This window comes from Gymnodraco acuticeps, unplaced genomic scaffold, assembly GCF_902827175.1.
Source record: "Gymnodraco acuticeps unplaced genomic scaffold, fGymAcu1.1, whole genome shotgun sequence".
In the NCBI taxonomy this organism is placed as follows: Eukaryota; Metazoa; Chordata; class Actinopteri; order Perciformes; family Bathydraconidae; genus Gymnodraco; species Gymnodraco acuticeps.
In genome coordinates, this window is record NW_022989748.1 from 1,957,185 (window position 1) to 1,972,936 (window position 15,752).

The following is a 15,752-nucleotide window of genomic DNA, read 5'->3' on the forward strand; positions in this document are numbered from 1 at the left end:
TGTGTTTGTTCTGCAGAAGAAGTGGTCACTCATTGGAGCAGTGTCCACACATCCTGAAGAAAACACATAGAGAAAAAATTGACTTCTTGAAAGGAAAAGGGGTGTGTTTTGGATGCCTAAAAATAGGACACATGAGCAAACACTGCCACAGTCGTTTGACATGTTATGTGTGCAATCATCCTGAAATACTCCACTTTGAACAAAAAGGCAAAAGAGAGGAAGCAGAACACACAAAACAGAATGGGAAGCCAATGGAAAGTAATTGTACCATCTCACCTCAAACATGTGGGCACATTGGGGCCGGTGATGAAAACTCCATCTTCTCCATTGTACCAGTACAAGTAAAGAGCCACAAAGGGGACAAAGTGTTACAAACTTATGCATTTCTGGACCATGGAAGTTCATCTACCTTTTGCACAGAAAGTTTAATGAGGAGGCTAAACCTTACAGGACAAAGGACTAACATTCTCCTAAAGACAATGAATCAGAAAAAAATGGTGTCTAGTCATCATATCTCAGGTTTGGACGAAAACAATTTCCTTCAACTATCCGATGTCTTCACACATAAAACCATGCCTGTTTCCAAACACAATATTCATTTACAAGAAGATCTGGAAAAATGGCCTTACTTAAAGGACATCAAAATTAATGAAATTGCTTCTGGCATTGACCTACTCATTGGGACAAATTCTCCTAAGGTATTGGAACCTTGGGAGCTGATCAATAGCCAAGGAGAAGGACCGTACGCTGTAAAGACCCTACTGGGGTGGGTCTTCTACAGTGTTGGGACTAACGCGTTACTGTAACGCCATTATTTTTGGCAGTAACTAGTACTCTAACGCATTACTTTTTTAATTCAGTAACTCAGTTACCGTTACTCCGTTAGTTTTTTTATATAGTCAACAGCCAGGCGAACAGAGATGAGTAAATGTACTTCGATACTTCCTGTGTCACATGCGGAGACGCGCTGTGTTTGTGTTGTTTACTAACAAGACTATCATGGCGGCGGCGGAGCTCAAGTCTAGTTTCTCCACCTGGAGATATTCTCACTATTTCACTTTTGTCGAGCACAAAGACAAGAAAGTTTCTGTTAAATGTAAGTTGTGTCTTGGCGGGTCAAAGATCCGATCTACTGCCCAAACCAGTAATTCAAATCTCTTAAAACATCTGCAAAAACAACATTCTGGGACGAAGCTAGTAGCTAAGACCACAGAGACTCAGCCGACGCCACTCCACCTAAGCAACAGCGGCTGGATTTTAACCAAGGAACTGCTAGCCAGGGAAAAGTCGATAAAGCCATTGCCCGGTATGTTGTAGAACACATGCAGGCTATTGCTACAGTGGAGTCACCCGCTTTCAGGGAGCTAGATAGCATGTCCGGGCGGCACACGGTATATGGGACGGAAAACTTTTTCCAACTACCTGGAGAAAGAATATACAAAAATGGAAAGCCAGCTAATATCGATGCAATCCAGATTGCATATAATGCATGTGTAACCAATGTATAACTTCACTTGTTTATATTTCAGTAAAATCATTGTCCATACTTTATTTGTAAAACTTGTCACTGTCAGTTTATTTTTTAGATGCTTTTATTTTGAAAAGTACGTTTTATTTTGGTACTCATGGCACCGGCACATTTCTGCAGACTCGCGCTACTTTCCTCAGTTAGCTTCAGGCCCCACTGAGGAGAAGTAAGTGGAACGAGTGGTGTCATAAATGTTGTATTTTATATGTTAATAGATTGTTTAATGTTACACTTCACACAAGCCAAACCTATTTGCAGTTAATATCTATATTTTGCCGTGTGTGACTGTAGTTTATATAATGTGCAGCGCTTCAAACAGTGTTTGGGAGCTTTCTAAAGTTTAGCTATATGCTAACCTAACATGTGCGTGTTTTCTTCCACTGAAGGTGTGAAGTTAGAAAGCTGATGAAGCCATTTCCTGCTTTAATTATTATATTCTGTTTTGCACAGGTATGTGGGTATTCTTTTTGTATTTTGTAACTGTAAATTGTATTGTTTGTTATGTAAGTGTAAATTAATGGTTATATTTGTGTATATTGGTTTACAAGGAAAAACTGGTTTGCCACCATGGATAGATGTATATCTGTTAATTGTATTATTTAGAACTCTGTATACTTTCCTGAGTTAGCTTCAGGCCCCACTGAGGAGAAGTGTGAAGTTAGAAAGCTGATGAAGCCATTTCCTGCTTTAATTATTATATTCTGTTTTGCACAGAGAATAAATCCTGGTTGGCAAGAAAGAAGTCGTTCTCATTTACACAACATAACACAACGCAGAGATCACATGTGGCGTCAAACCAGACCGGTTACACATGTCAAGTTGATCAACAGATTGTATTCTCCAATGCAATAACAGTACTGAAAGGAAGGCTATAAGCAGGGGTGCACATAACTTTTTTGCCCTGGTTCTCAAAGGAGCACCTGGAGATGTTGCTTGGTGCTCATCCTTAAAATGAAATAAACCGTAACTTTTGAGGGGGTCTTGACTTTATTTGCCAGACACACGGCACTGAACACACATGCAGAGGTGAACACAGAACACACATGCAGTGGTGAACACAAGACAACATTAGCACAACCAGTAATCCTACAAGCTGTCATCACTATCCTCCTGACTGTCTTCCTCTCTGTCAGACATGGTAGCTGATGATGTAGGCCTACAACTTCCTCTCTGGTTGAGTCTGCGATTAGCTGCTTGCATCCACAAGTCAACAGCTGGTTTTGGGTCGAAAGTCTCTGTTGTCATCTTAGACAAGTGGATGTAATCACAGAAGTATGTGAACATAACCAATAACCTACCATAGCCAATAAAAAATTAATGTAACTTATTTTATTGTTGTTGTTCATATCTTATTTTACCTTAACATTTATATATTTATGCATTTTTTGTTATCTTTCCAGTTTTAAAGGATATTTTTGGTTTACTGTCCTATAGTATGCATTGGAATGATTTCAAACCTGTTTATCCCAATAATTATAAAGGAGTGCCTTGAAAATATGTGTTTACATAAATTGTGATCAAAACGTTTGAGACCCACTGAGACAACTTAGACTAAAGGGAACTATCTAAACACTCCACAGTCCTTTACCTCACTGAGCTGTAGTTATCAGCCTCAGTCTGACTGGAGAGGACTCTCCCTCCACATTATTGTAGAAACATCTTCTTCTTATATCCGTTAGAGCAGCTAGCACCAGATGCTAATAACAACAGCGCCGGAACCGGTGCACCCTCCCTCGATCCCTCGCTTACTCGCACTTTGGCTGTGAGCTGCGGGTGCCAGATAAGCCAACATCCCCCATTTTCATCACTTACAGCGCCCATCATACAGGGCAAATGAAACGTGTAACCGGGGTGAAAAGGGTGTTACATTTACTTAATTATGAATGTTGTTACATCAAGGCCGAAAATTAGGATGAACCCCAACGGTCAAAAAATTGTTTTTCCCTCCCAGAGCTGACAGCGCAGCGCCTGCCCGGATCTGGCGCCCTAGGAGAACATCTATTACGCCAGTGCCAGAGCCATATAATAGAAGAGTTACGACAACGGAAGTCCAAAAACGGTTATCGTCACGTGGTTCATGTAGAAGAGGATCGTTCCCCGGAAGTTCATGGCGGGCAATGTGAATGCATTGATAACAGGAGATAGAACTACGAGTTTTGGTAATTATTAGTGAATAAAGGTTTTGATTTGCAATATTTATACAACAAATCGATATGTGTATGTATTTACATCAATATGTTTTAAAAAATAAAATAGAATTTGCTAATATTAAGTGATAATATTAGGATTAGTGTGAACAACTAGTTTACATGTTAGGCTAACAGTGCCTTGGTTAAAGAGCCTGTTGCTGTTTATTTATAGCTTTGAATTCTTTAAAACCAATATTATCTTCTTAAACTTGTATGGTAGTCAGGAGCATAACTTTCTAATGTTTATTGATATATTTAGAGGGAGGGGATCTAAAGTAATGCTTTAAAATTCAGATTAGATTAATGTCTACCATTTTCTTAAATTCATGGTAGTTTCAGTAATCCCATGGTAATTGAGGACACAAGTTATCTAAATGACTAATGTCATCTTTATGGCTTTCAGAAAGGACAGGAGACCGACAGGTGACTATCAAAAGACTAGCAGCAGCAGCATGATGATGATGTTAAATGTGTTGTTTTAGGAACATCCATTGCAAATACATGGAATTCAATAAACATTGAATAGCATATCATGCAGTTTGTCTGTGCCTTTTCCTCCTTGTTGTCCTGGTTTGCTGTGCTGCCTCCTAGTCGCCACCATGGTTTGCTGTGCTGCCTGGGGATGCTCCAATCGCTCAGAGAAAGGAGTATGAATGTACAGCTTCCCCACTGACACAGAGCGGAGGAAGCAGGAGCAATTTCACGACCAACAGCAAAAAAATATGTGATTTATATACAAACACTGCATTTGCACTTTTTCACAAAACGAAACCACACCATTGGGAAAGCTTAATGTTTTGTTTAATACAAAAAACAGGGAAAGGCTTGAAAAACACTGAGAGTTGAGACTCAGGGTGCAGGGTGAGGGTCTCAGTGCAGGTATTCAGGCTCCATTGAATCCCCCTCTGGTTCTTGTGCTGAAAGAGGGAGTAACAGACAGGAGAAAGGGTTATGCACACCTATTGAATGGGAAATTGCCTTGGGGAGATAAGGTGTGGTCTTTGTTCCCAACTGAAGTTATGGAACTTTATTATTTGTGAGTTTAACAAAGTATGACAAATGGCATCAGTAACATATGTGATATGAATTTCTATAAAGTTGTCTCACATTCTTGGTCATATTTTATATACAGTATGTAATGAGTATAACATGTCCAGTAAGTATAAAGTGTTTCCTAATACTGTGTATTCAACCACTATGGAATGTGGGCAGACAAAACTGAGTTGTTCTGTGTGTGAAGTAACCTCAAGTCACTCCGCAGGCACATTTTGATGCAGACCAGTTTGTCAAGACAAAAAAGGGCAAGGCTGAGAGCAGAAGCTATACCCACCATCTTCGTGCATCGCCCTGTGGTCAAAAAGAGAAGGGCCCCTTCACCCCGGGACCTGTATCTACAAAGCCCATAGCTCATGATCACAGCGATAGTGTGAAAGGTGACACAGGTATATTAAGTATGAACTCTTAGTAACAAAAGTAATATTTCTAAGTGGTATAATATTTTAAATGTTCGAACATTTACAGTGCCATGTCTTCTACTTACATTAGTCTCAAAGATTGAGGGAAGAAGGGAAGGGATCACTGCCCTCCACCTGCCAGATTGGGGGAAAACAAAAACAAGCAAGGTGTCCCGTCATGTACCTGGAAGTTTGGGTTGGCAAAATGGAGTAAGAGAGGGACTTGAAAAACCTTGGTGGCTGTCTACTCATGTTATTACAGTTGTCTTGGTTACAGCTCTCAAGTTTTTTTTTTATGCCATTTCCACATCTTTAGAAAATATGAAAAAATTGAAGTGAAATCAACCTCATCTCTGGAGAACAAACTTTGATTTCTCTGTCTTGTGAGTTTGCAGTCTTGCAGTTTTGCTCCTCCACCTGTAACATCACTGCCCCTCCACCTGCCATACAGTAGGTTACTAACAAGATTACTTATATAATACAGTGATATAATACATGTTTAGTATGCTTACTTATATAAAACAGTAGTATTAAACTTACCTTGTGTGTTCACTCTCACTTAAGTTCCTCTCCCTTTGCCATCAATCCAAAATCAGCTGAGCTGCAACATTATACACACAGGTAATAATCAACATAATCACAAGGACACAATATGGCTCTGCTAAAAACACTCACTCTTACACGCACCAAAGTTATATGTATCTAATATTTAACTCCCTCCACCCCTGCATACAATCCCGTTTAGAAGCCCCTCTTCTCTAATTCAACAACGTTGGACCAAATAGACATTAAGAGAACGGAATTTACAAATAAAAGGCTGTTCAACGTGTGTTGCTAACTTGCTTCGGTATCCTAGCTTGATCTGTTATCTGTAAACGTTCCCTAAATCTACTAATTTAGGGATAATCCACTGACATCCTTTAATACACATGTTCAATTGAATCAGATGTACTGATAATATCCGCAATATACATCTTTAAACTTCTTCTTACCTTTAAAAGTCCGTCACGAACGGTCTATTATGCTGCAACTCCACAGCTCTGCTAGCCTTGGCGCTAACTTCCGGGGAACGATTGAGAGGCTCCACGATCCGCCATTGCTGTAAAAAAGTGGTCCATTGGAGTGAACGGAGATGTCATAACTCTTCTATTATATGGCTCTGGCCAGTGCTACGGAGCCGACCCTGAGTTCATATGCAACTCGCAAATATCTTTCTCTCTCTCCTCTCTTTTCTCTTCTCCCTTCTGTCTCTTCTCTCTCTCCTCTTTCTCTCTCAATGTTGGTACGCAAATGCGCCTTTTTTCAAATGACCCGGTGCTCATTTTTTGGCGGAGGTGCGCATGCGCACCTGCGCATCAGTTATGTGCAGCCCTGGCTATAAGGGCATTAATGGGAGCCATTTTTGTAAGTAACGAAAACGTTACTTTTCACAGTAACCTATTACTTTTTGTGTAAGTAACTAGTAAAGTAACTGAGTTACTTTTGAAATGAAGTAACTAGTAATGGTAACTAGTTACTGGTTTTCAGTAACTAGCACAACACTGGTCTTCTATGGTCCCCTAAAAGGAAGCAACGACAGCAGAGATGCTAATGGCCACCCTGCTGCTGCTGTCAATCGGATATCCATTGTACACCTAGAGGAGCTATTGGTCAAACAATACAATCATGACTTCAATGAAAATACAAGTAAGGAAACAGAGGAAATGTCCAGAGAAGACAAACAATTCCTGAACATTATGAATCACTCTGCAAAAACCACAGATGGACACTACTGCCTAGACTTACCATTTAGACAAGAAAATCCCAGCATGCCAAATAACCGATGCATCGCTGAACAGCGTATCCAAAGTCTGAAACGCAAGTTTGGAGAAAATGAGAAATTTCACGATGAATACACTTCCTTTCTAACGGAAATGATCAACAACTATTATGCTGAAATGGTACCAGTAAACCAGCTGAAGCCAAGTGATAACAAGCGCTGGTATATACCTCACCATGGGGTATATCACTCGAAGAAAGGAACATTAAGGGTGGTCTTTGACTGTGGTGCTGTCTTCAAAGGAACATCACTTAACTGCCAACTGCTTCAGGGTCCACATCTAACAAACTCACTCATCGGAGTCCTTATCAGATTTAGACAAGAACCAGTTGCCTTAATGGCTGACATCAAAGCAATGTTTCATCAGGTTAAGGTGTCAAAGGGGCATATTGACTATCTGCGATTCCTGTGGTGGCCCAACGGTGATGTGCAACAGGATCTTGCTGAATACCGGATGAAGGTACATCTTTTTGGAGCAGTATCATCACCCAGTTGTGCAAACTTCACATTGAGAAAGACTGCTGAGGACAACAAAAATAACTTTACAGCAGATGTGGTAGACACAGTTAAAAATAACTTCTATGTGGACGATTGCCTAAAATCCATGCCCTCTGAGCCAGAAGCAGTGAAAATGGTAGGAGACCTGATTGCTCTCTGTCGAAATGGAGGATTTATGCTGTCAAAGTGGATCAGCAACAGCCGTGCTGTATTAGCATCCATTCCACAACAAAGCAGAACCAAAGAGACCAAGGATTTGGACTTGGATAGGGACAAGCTACCAATGGAAAGAGCACTGGGATTGCACTGGTGTGTTGAAACGGATGTGTTCAAGTACAAGACGTGGCTTCTTGTCTGTTGTCGGCTCTATATACGCCCCCTTGGGATTTCTGGCACCATTCACCCTACCAGCCAAACTGATCATGCAGGAGCTTTGTAGGAAGAAACTTGGATGGGATGAAAACATACCACAAGCTTTAGTTCAGCACTGGTCAGGATGGCTAGCAGACATCAATAAGATGGCAGAGTTTCAAGTGGACCGGTGCATGAAGCCAACAAGCTTTGGTCAAGTCAGACATGCACATCTGCACCACTTTTCTGATGCTAGTGAAAGCGGCTACGGCACTGTTTCATATCTAAGACTGGAGAATGATAACAAAGAAGTGCATGTTTCATTCATAACAGGAAAATCCAGAGTGTCACCATTGAAACAAGTTACAATTCCCAGAATGGAGCTTACAGCAGCAGTCCTGGCTGTCAAAATCAACACAATGCTGAAGAAAGAATTACAGCTGCAACTGGACCAATCCGTCTTCTGGACTGATAAATACATAAAAAAGGAAACCAAACGCTTTCAAACATTTGTAGCAAACAGGATCTCTCTTGTAAGGGATGCCACGGATGTATCACAATGGAGGTATATTGGAACAAAGGAAAATCCTGCAGATGAAGCCTCTAGAGGACTAAAGGCAGACCAATTCTTAAACTGTAGGAGATGGATCAAGGGACCTGAGTTTCTCTCCAAGCCAGACAGAGAATGGCCAAACTCTCATGTGGATTCAGATATCTCTGGCAATGATCCAGAAATCAAGCAGGACATCACAATGAACGTCATTGTCAAAGATTCATTGAGCCCCACAAACTCTCTGATAAACCACTTCTCATCATGGAGAAAACTGAAGACTGCTGTAGCCTGGCTTCTTAAAGTAAAAACGACACTCTTGGTTCAAAGAAGAACTCTCTTTACTAGAAGCTGGTAAACATAATGTGAAAGGAAGCAGTTGCTTGTACAAACTGGATCCAATATTGGATCATGGACTTCTGAGACTGGTCGCTTGAAACGACTAGCAATGCCTGAAGAGCCCAAACATCCGATCATTCTCTCAAAGGATCTTCACATATCCACACTATTGTTACGAGATATTCATGAAGACCTTGGACATGGAGGAAGGAATCAGATGCTGTCTCGACTCCGTAAAAAGTACTGGATAATCAAAGCTAACTCTGCGGCAAGAAAGATTATATCAAACTGTACTGTGTGTAAACGGCATCGTGGAAAACTTGGAGAACAGAAAATGGTAGACTTGCCCTTGGAAAGGATTCTACCAGATACACCTCCCTTCACAAATACAGGAGTAGACTACTTCGGTCCTATTGAGATCAAGAGAGGACGAAGTCTTGTCAAAATATATGGCGTAATCTTCACTTGCATGGCAAGCAGAGCAGTACATCTTGAAGTTGCATACGCACTTAACAGACTCCTGCATCCATGCACTACGACGATTTATTTGTCGGCGAGGTCAAGTTTCCTCTTTAAGATCAGACAATGGCACAAATTGTGTTGGTGCAAATAGAGAGCTAAGAGAAGCACTCAATGGTTTGAATCAAGACAGAATTCAGAGTGCTATGCTTCAGCGAGGGATAAGGTGGTATTTTAACCCCCCAGCAGGAAGCCATCACGGCGGACAAAACTGGAATACAGTGATTCCACTGGAGACAAAACCAGACGCACAAGGTCGACTTCAAACTAAGAGCAACATCTTAGTGAGACCAATAACGAAGATATGTCTGCTCCAGGAAGCTGAGACATAAAGAACAGCAAAGACTGATGACCCTTAAAATAAGGGAGAAGAAAATAAACAAAAAATTCTTTAAGAATTACATGCTAACACATACACACCATTTGTATAGCTCCTTTATTATTTATTGGTAATTGTTTTTGTTTTCATACTAAAGCCAATTAGGGGCCGGTGTGTAGGAGCCATTTTGTGGGTGTTGTTGGTGTGTCAGTTTATTTGAGTTATATGTATAGTGCAATATTATTTATGAACACTGGGTGGCGGGGTTTAGCTGCACCGGGTGTATATAAGGAGGTCATAGGTGACAGGAGAGGTGTGGACACAGGAGGAAGAGAGCATACCGATTCCACCAGCCCGGCAGATGCTCATCACAACAATTAGAAACTGTACAATTAACCCTGGTATGTAAAGCTGAATAAACAACATTATAAACTTCAACAAAGGACCGGAAATCATCTGTATGTGTCTGCGTCTGGATCACTCTTCAGCCCTTCTGTGAAAGTAACGGCAAAAATATCTAGGACATAGAAGAAGGAAATTGCCATTACAAATGGTACTTACTTTATTTTTACAGATCTGTATGGGAGACGATGGGTGCGATGCAGAGCGCTGTCTGTGATTGTGCACGGGGGATGTACAAATGCAGCCACGCTGCAGCATTGGCAATATTTGCCATGTGGCAGATCAGCTCCACAGATGTTGAGTGCCAGTGGAGGAAGCCTGGCACTTCAAAAGTAGTCCAGCCAGTGTCTCAACTTTACCAACAGCGAGAGGAGACATACAACCCACTGGCCAGAGACATCGCCACTGAGGATGTAGACTGGTTCAGGTCTGCACTGAGGGGCACACAGTGTGGCATGGCATGGCTTTTGTCACCTGAGCCAGAGCCTCAACATCAGGCCATTGTCACCGTGCCGGAGCTGGTGAAGGAGCATGGGGGTCGGGGGCTTGAGGCAATTCTTGCCTCAATGCAACTGAGCAGAGACCAGCAAGCTGCCATCCAGACAGCCACCGTAGGACAGCGGACAAATCCTCAGTGGCAGTTACACAGACAGGGCAGGTTGACAGCTAGCCATTTTGGTGCTGTGCTGCAGTCGGGACTTTCATCCACTCCATGCGCATCCCTCATGAAGAGGGTGCTTGGGGGGTACAACTTGGACGGAGTCATGGCTGTCAACTGGGGGGTTGTAAACGAGGCTGAAGGGGTGAAGGCTTTTGTGCAGGCCTATCGGGTGACAGTGTTCGAGTCTGGTCTCTTTGTGAGTGAGTCGGGTGTTTTGGGAGCATCACCCGATGGACTTGTGCAGCCATCTGCCCTGCTGGAGGTGAAGTGTCCACACAGCCAGAGGAACATGACCATCGCGGAGGCAGTCCAGTTACCATCCTTCTGTCTCCGTGAGGAGGGTGGGTCATATATTCTCAAGGAGAATCACCCATACTGGCACCAGGTCCAAGGACAGCTGCACATCACAGACCGGAGTCTCTGCTACTTTGTTGTGTGGACTACGAAGGAGGCGATCATCATCCCCAAAGACCCTGCATGGCATGGAAATCTCCTCCATGTAAGGTCATTATTAAAAGGTACAATCAATTTGTTTAGGGTTGACTAAAATAATGAAAAACATTTCATTTGGATAATTTACTGACAGAATAAGAAACTCAATGATGCTCTACTCACCTGTTCCCTTTTTATAAAGTGAAACAGTTGAAACGATAGATTTTAGTAAACTTAAAAACAACCTTCTCCAAAAGCTATCAAGGAATATACCGAATACTTGTTTTAGAACTTTATTACATATTTGTATATAGTTTGAATGATCCATAATTGACAGAAGCTTGTGTTTACACTGACCTGTTACTCATATATGAATGTCTTTGTAACTTCAGTAAACCACTACCTCACTAATTTCTTTCATTCATCACGGTTCAGTAAACTAAGTGATACATGAACCAGTTTGAAAACAGCTAAGCTCCCTTTCTCTTTTCCATGTGGAAAATGGCAGCTGCATATTCTGCTTTTCTCATCTGCTCGTCTACAATGAGAAAATTATATAATTAATTACTAATAATCATTTAAACCTGTTATTACCAATATTTCACAAATTCTTCATGTAAACTTAAGAGCACAGCTGTATGTTGAGTATGTCAACTTTGCTTGGTTCATCTTACTGGGGGGACATTATTCAACTTCTGAAATCCTCCTCCTGCTGCCTTGATATTATTCCAACAGGATTTTTCAAAGATGTTTTTCGTTGCATGGCTTCAGATCTACTTCATATAGTAAACAAATCTCTTCACTCAGGTATTTTTCCACAGGCCCTGAAAACTGCAGTCATTAAACCGGTCCTAAAAAAGAATAATCTAGATGCTTCAGTATTATTAGATCTCAGTGCTGCGTTTGACACTGTTGACCACAACATATTACTCGACCGACTAGAAAACTGGGTGGGACTTTCGGAAACAGTTCTAAATTGGTTTGAATCCTACTTAAAGGACAGAAAAAACTTTGTTTCTATAGGTAAATACATATCTGAGTTGACAAATATGACATGTGGGGTACCTCAAGGCTCCATCTTGGGGCCTCTTCTCTTTAACATCTACATGTTACCACTGGCTCAGATAATGAAAAACAACAAAATAAGTTACCATAGCTATGTGGATGACACACAAATTTACGTAACAATTTCACCAGGAGACTATGCTCCAATTCAAACACTGAGTAAGTGCATTGAACAAATCAATGACTGGATGTGTCAGAACTTTCTCCAATTAAACAAAGATAAAACTGAGGTAATGGTTTTTGGAGCCAAGGCAGAATGTATAAAAGTTAGCGCTGAGCTTCAGCCTGCAATGTTCAAAACAACAGATAAAGCCAGAAATCTAGGTGTAGTCATGGACTCTGACCTGAGTTTCAACAGTCACATTAAAACAGTTACTAAATCAGCCTACTATCACCTAAAGCAGGGGTGGGGAACCTTTTTCCTCTCAAGGGCCATTTCAATGTTTTCAACATCCTCAGAGGGCCGTAAAAATGATTGACCTCTGCTTAAAAAAACTAAAATCACAGCCCATTCATTTGGCCTTTCTTTCATGCTGTGCAAAGAAAAAGCAACCTCTTAATCCAGATATCTTGCCATGACTCACGCATGCATGCACATGCACATGCACGGTTGTGGCATGACCACCCAAACAGAAAGATATGGACACAAGATGTGTGCAAATGTATTTAGTTTCCTATCCATGTGAACATGATTTAAGTGGGGGGGACCTCACCTCCTCTAGGGGGATCCGGGGGCATGCTCGCCCGGGAAGATTTGTTTTTAAATGTTGAAGTTAAAAGCATCAATCTGGTATACTTTGAGAGCAACATTAGGAGATCTATGGATACATCTCTGAACACCCAGATGAAACACAACTGTAAACAGATTTTTCTTTTTCTTTATGGATATTTTACAAATCACTCCCCTTTCAAACTGTATTCTTGTTTATTAATAACAACTTTTTTGTACTGTCATATAGTATTTTATACCTGTTTACTTTATTCTCTTATTTTTTTATAACTATAATGATCATATAAAGATGTGCCTGTACCTCACTGGTTGTAGAAAAGGCTTCTTATATTCGTTAGCATAGCTAGCTAACCAGATGCTAATAACAACAAAGTTATTGACTGTATGATCAGTATGACAGTAGATGAACAGATCGCCACTGGGCTTACAACTAAAACACAGCCACGCAAAAACTGCAGCATGTGTACGGCTCCTTATGGGTACTGCAATTTTTGGAAGTGCCGGAGCGGAGCTGCGTTCTGGTGCTCCCCGTCAGAACTACACCCCTGTCAGACGAGACATATACCACGTGATGACACGTTAGGCTTGTGTTGTGTTCAAGGACCCTGACCTTGGCCAGGAAAAACAGGCACTCACTTGTTTAATTATTTTGCGATCTAGATTTCTTTAATTTTTTTCTTTTTTGCGTGTGTTTATAAATTACCTCGAGGGCCACACCAAATGGTCTCGCGGGCCGTATCCGGCCCGGGGGCCGGAGGTTCCCCAGCCCTGACCTAAAGAATATATCTAGGATTAAAAGACTAATGTCACTGCAGGATTTGGAAAAACTTGTCCATGCTTTTATCTTCAGTAGACTGGACTACTGTAATGGTGTCTTTGCAGATCTCACTAAAAAATCTATTAGAAAGCTGCAGCTAATTCAGAACGCTGCTGCTCGAGTCCTCACTAACACTAAGAAAGTGGATCACATCACTCCTGTTCTTAAGTCTTTACACTGGCTTCCTGTGTGTCAAAGAATAGATTTCAAAATACTGCTGCTGGTTTATAAAGCACTGAATGGTTTAGGCCCAAAATACATTTCTGACCTCCTGCTAAATTATGAACCATCCAGATCTCTCAGGTCTTCAGGGACTGGTCAGCTTTCTGTCCCCAGAGTCAAAACTAAACATGGTAAAGCAGCGTTTAGTTATTATGCTCCAAATATCTGGAACAAACTCCCAGAAACCTGCAGGTCCGCTGCAAATCTGACTACTTTTAAATCCAGACTAAAGACTTTTCTTTTTGCCGCTGCTTTTAATTGAACTATTCACATCTTAAACTGCACTGTAACTTTTATCTTTTAATGTTTCTTTTATTATCTTTTATTTTTAATGACTGATTTTAAATGCCATTTTCTTAATGTCTTTCGTTTTTTGTAAAGCACTTTGAATTGCCTTGTGTTGAAAGGTGCTATATAAATAAACTTGCCTTGCCTTGCTTTGCTTTGCCTTGCCTTAAGGCTAATACAAATGACAAGGCTAAGTAATGTAATGCTAACTAACGTGCTCGCTACTAGCTAGGTAGCTAACTTGACTATGTTCCATGCAAAACATGTGTATATTACCTGATATGTTTGGTCCAACGACTCCTGGTCCTTTCATCAGACGGGAAGCGATAGAACGAGCAAGTGGTATGATCACTTTTGTGATTCCAACCTGGTACAAAGCACATAGGCGTCTTATAAAAGTGAATTTATTGGAGCAATCTCTTATATTTATTGGAGGGAATAAATCAGTTATGAGATCTTCTTCTTCTTCTTCTTTGCTTTAATTGCGAGTCGCAACCAGTCTTGGAGCATTACTTACGCGACCCAGAATGGAATTTGTAGTCTTTCTAGTTGCGTATTTTTCATAGTCTTATATTTCAACAGTTTTACGACAAACTGTGAATTTTTTTACATGGAAATGATTGTTTAAGATTGACAAACATCATATGTGTCATTCGTGGCACAATTCAAACGGGATCAAAAGATAACTTTTCTCTCTCCATTGACTTCAATGTATAATTTTCCGCTTCCAGGGTCCCATGGACCGGAAGTAGATGGGCGTGACTTCGCCACTCTATAGTTGGGACCAGAGCCCTAGAGAGATAAGATTTACGACACTCTTTGATGTCGCCGCCAGCCGGTCACGTGGTTTATGTATGCCGGGATAGTTCAAAACGCACTTCCGTTGCAATGCTTCTCTATGGCAAAAACAGCACAAACATGGTCAAAATAGTCATAGATTAAACCAACGCTGTTATTTTTTAAAGATTGCTTTCATATTTACATGATGTGGTTACACTTTGTATGGATTGGCACTATTTATAAGTTTCGTTATTTAACGATATTTTGAGGGGAAAGTGTGGTAGCACAAGCAGGCTATGTTGCTGTCACTGCCAGGGCAGTCACGTCCGTAGTATAGTTGCGCTGCGCTGTCATGTTCTTCTATGGGACAGACAGACAGCAGCGATTGCGTTATTGAATGGTAAATATATATATAAAAAAAACACACACACCCAAGTACTTTTTCAGCTGTAATTGCATTATTGCATACTTTTTATTGACAGTTTTGCATTTGGAGAGGCAGGGTGACAACGGAAAGCTTGGTAGCCTATTACTTAGACACGTTTTACATTTTTGGAGGGAAACGTTTGTGTTCATGTTAGCATGGGTAGCATGATCATGTTAAGACTATGAATATCATTTTACCACAACAGTGGATGAACAATTTATATATATGTTTGAACAAGAACAACAGGAAGAACAAAGTAAAAGGGACGAACAAATGTGTGAACAAGTATTAAGAACAGTGTATGGAAAAAGTGATGTGATGTGGGATGTGTGTTAGAACAAAACAAAGTAAAATGAATGAGA

At 40.9% G+C, this 15,752-nt stretch overlaps 1 long non-coding RNA gene across 1 annotated transcript; it reads left to right on the forward strand.

Annotated features, from left to right (window-relative positions):
* The first annotated feature begins 1,658 nt into the window (after nucleotides 1-1,658).
* LOC117532408 lies at nucleotides 1,659-2,270 on the forward strand. The gene is made up of 2 exons (XR_004566856.1): nucleotides 1,659-1,694; nucleotides 1,915-2,270. It is a non-coding gene; the product is annotated as an uncharacterized LOC117532408 (long non-coding RNA).
* Nucleotides 2,271-15,752: the final 13,482 nt, after the last annotated feature.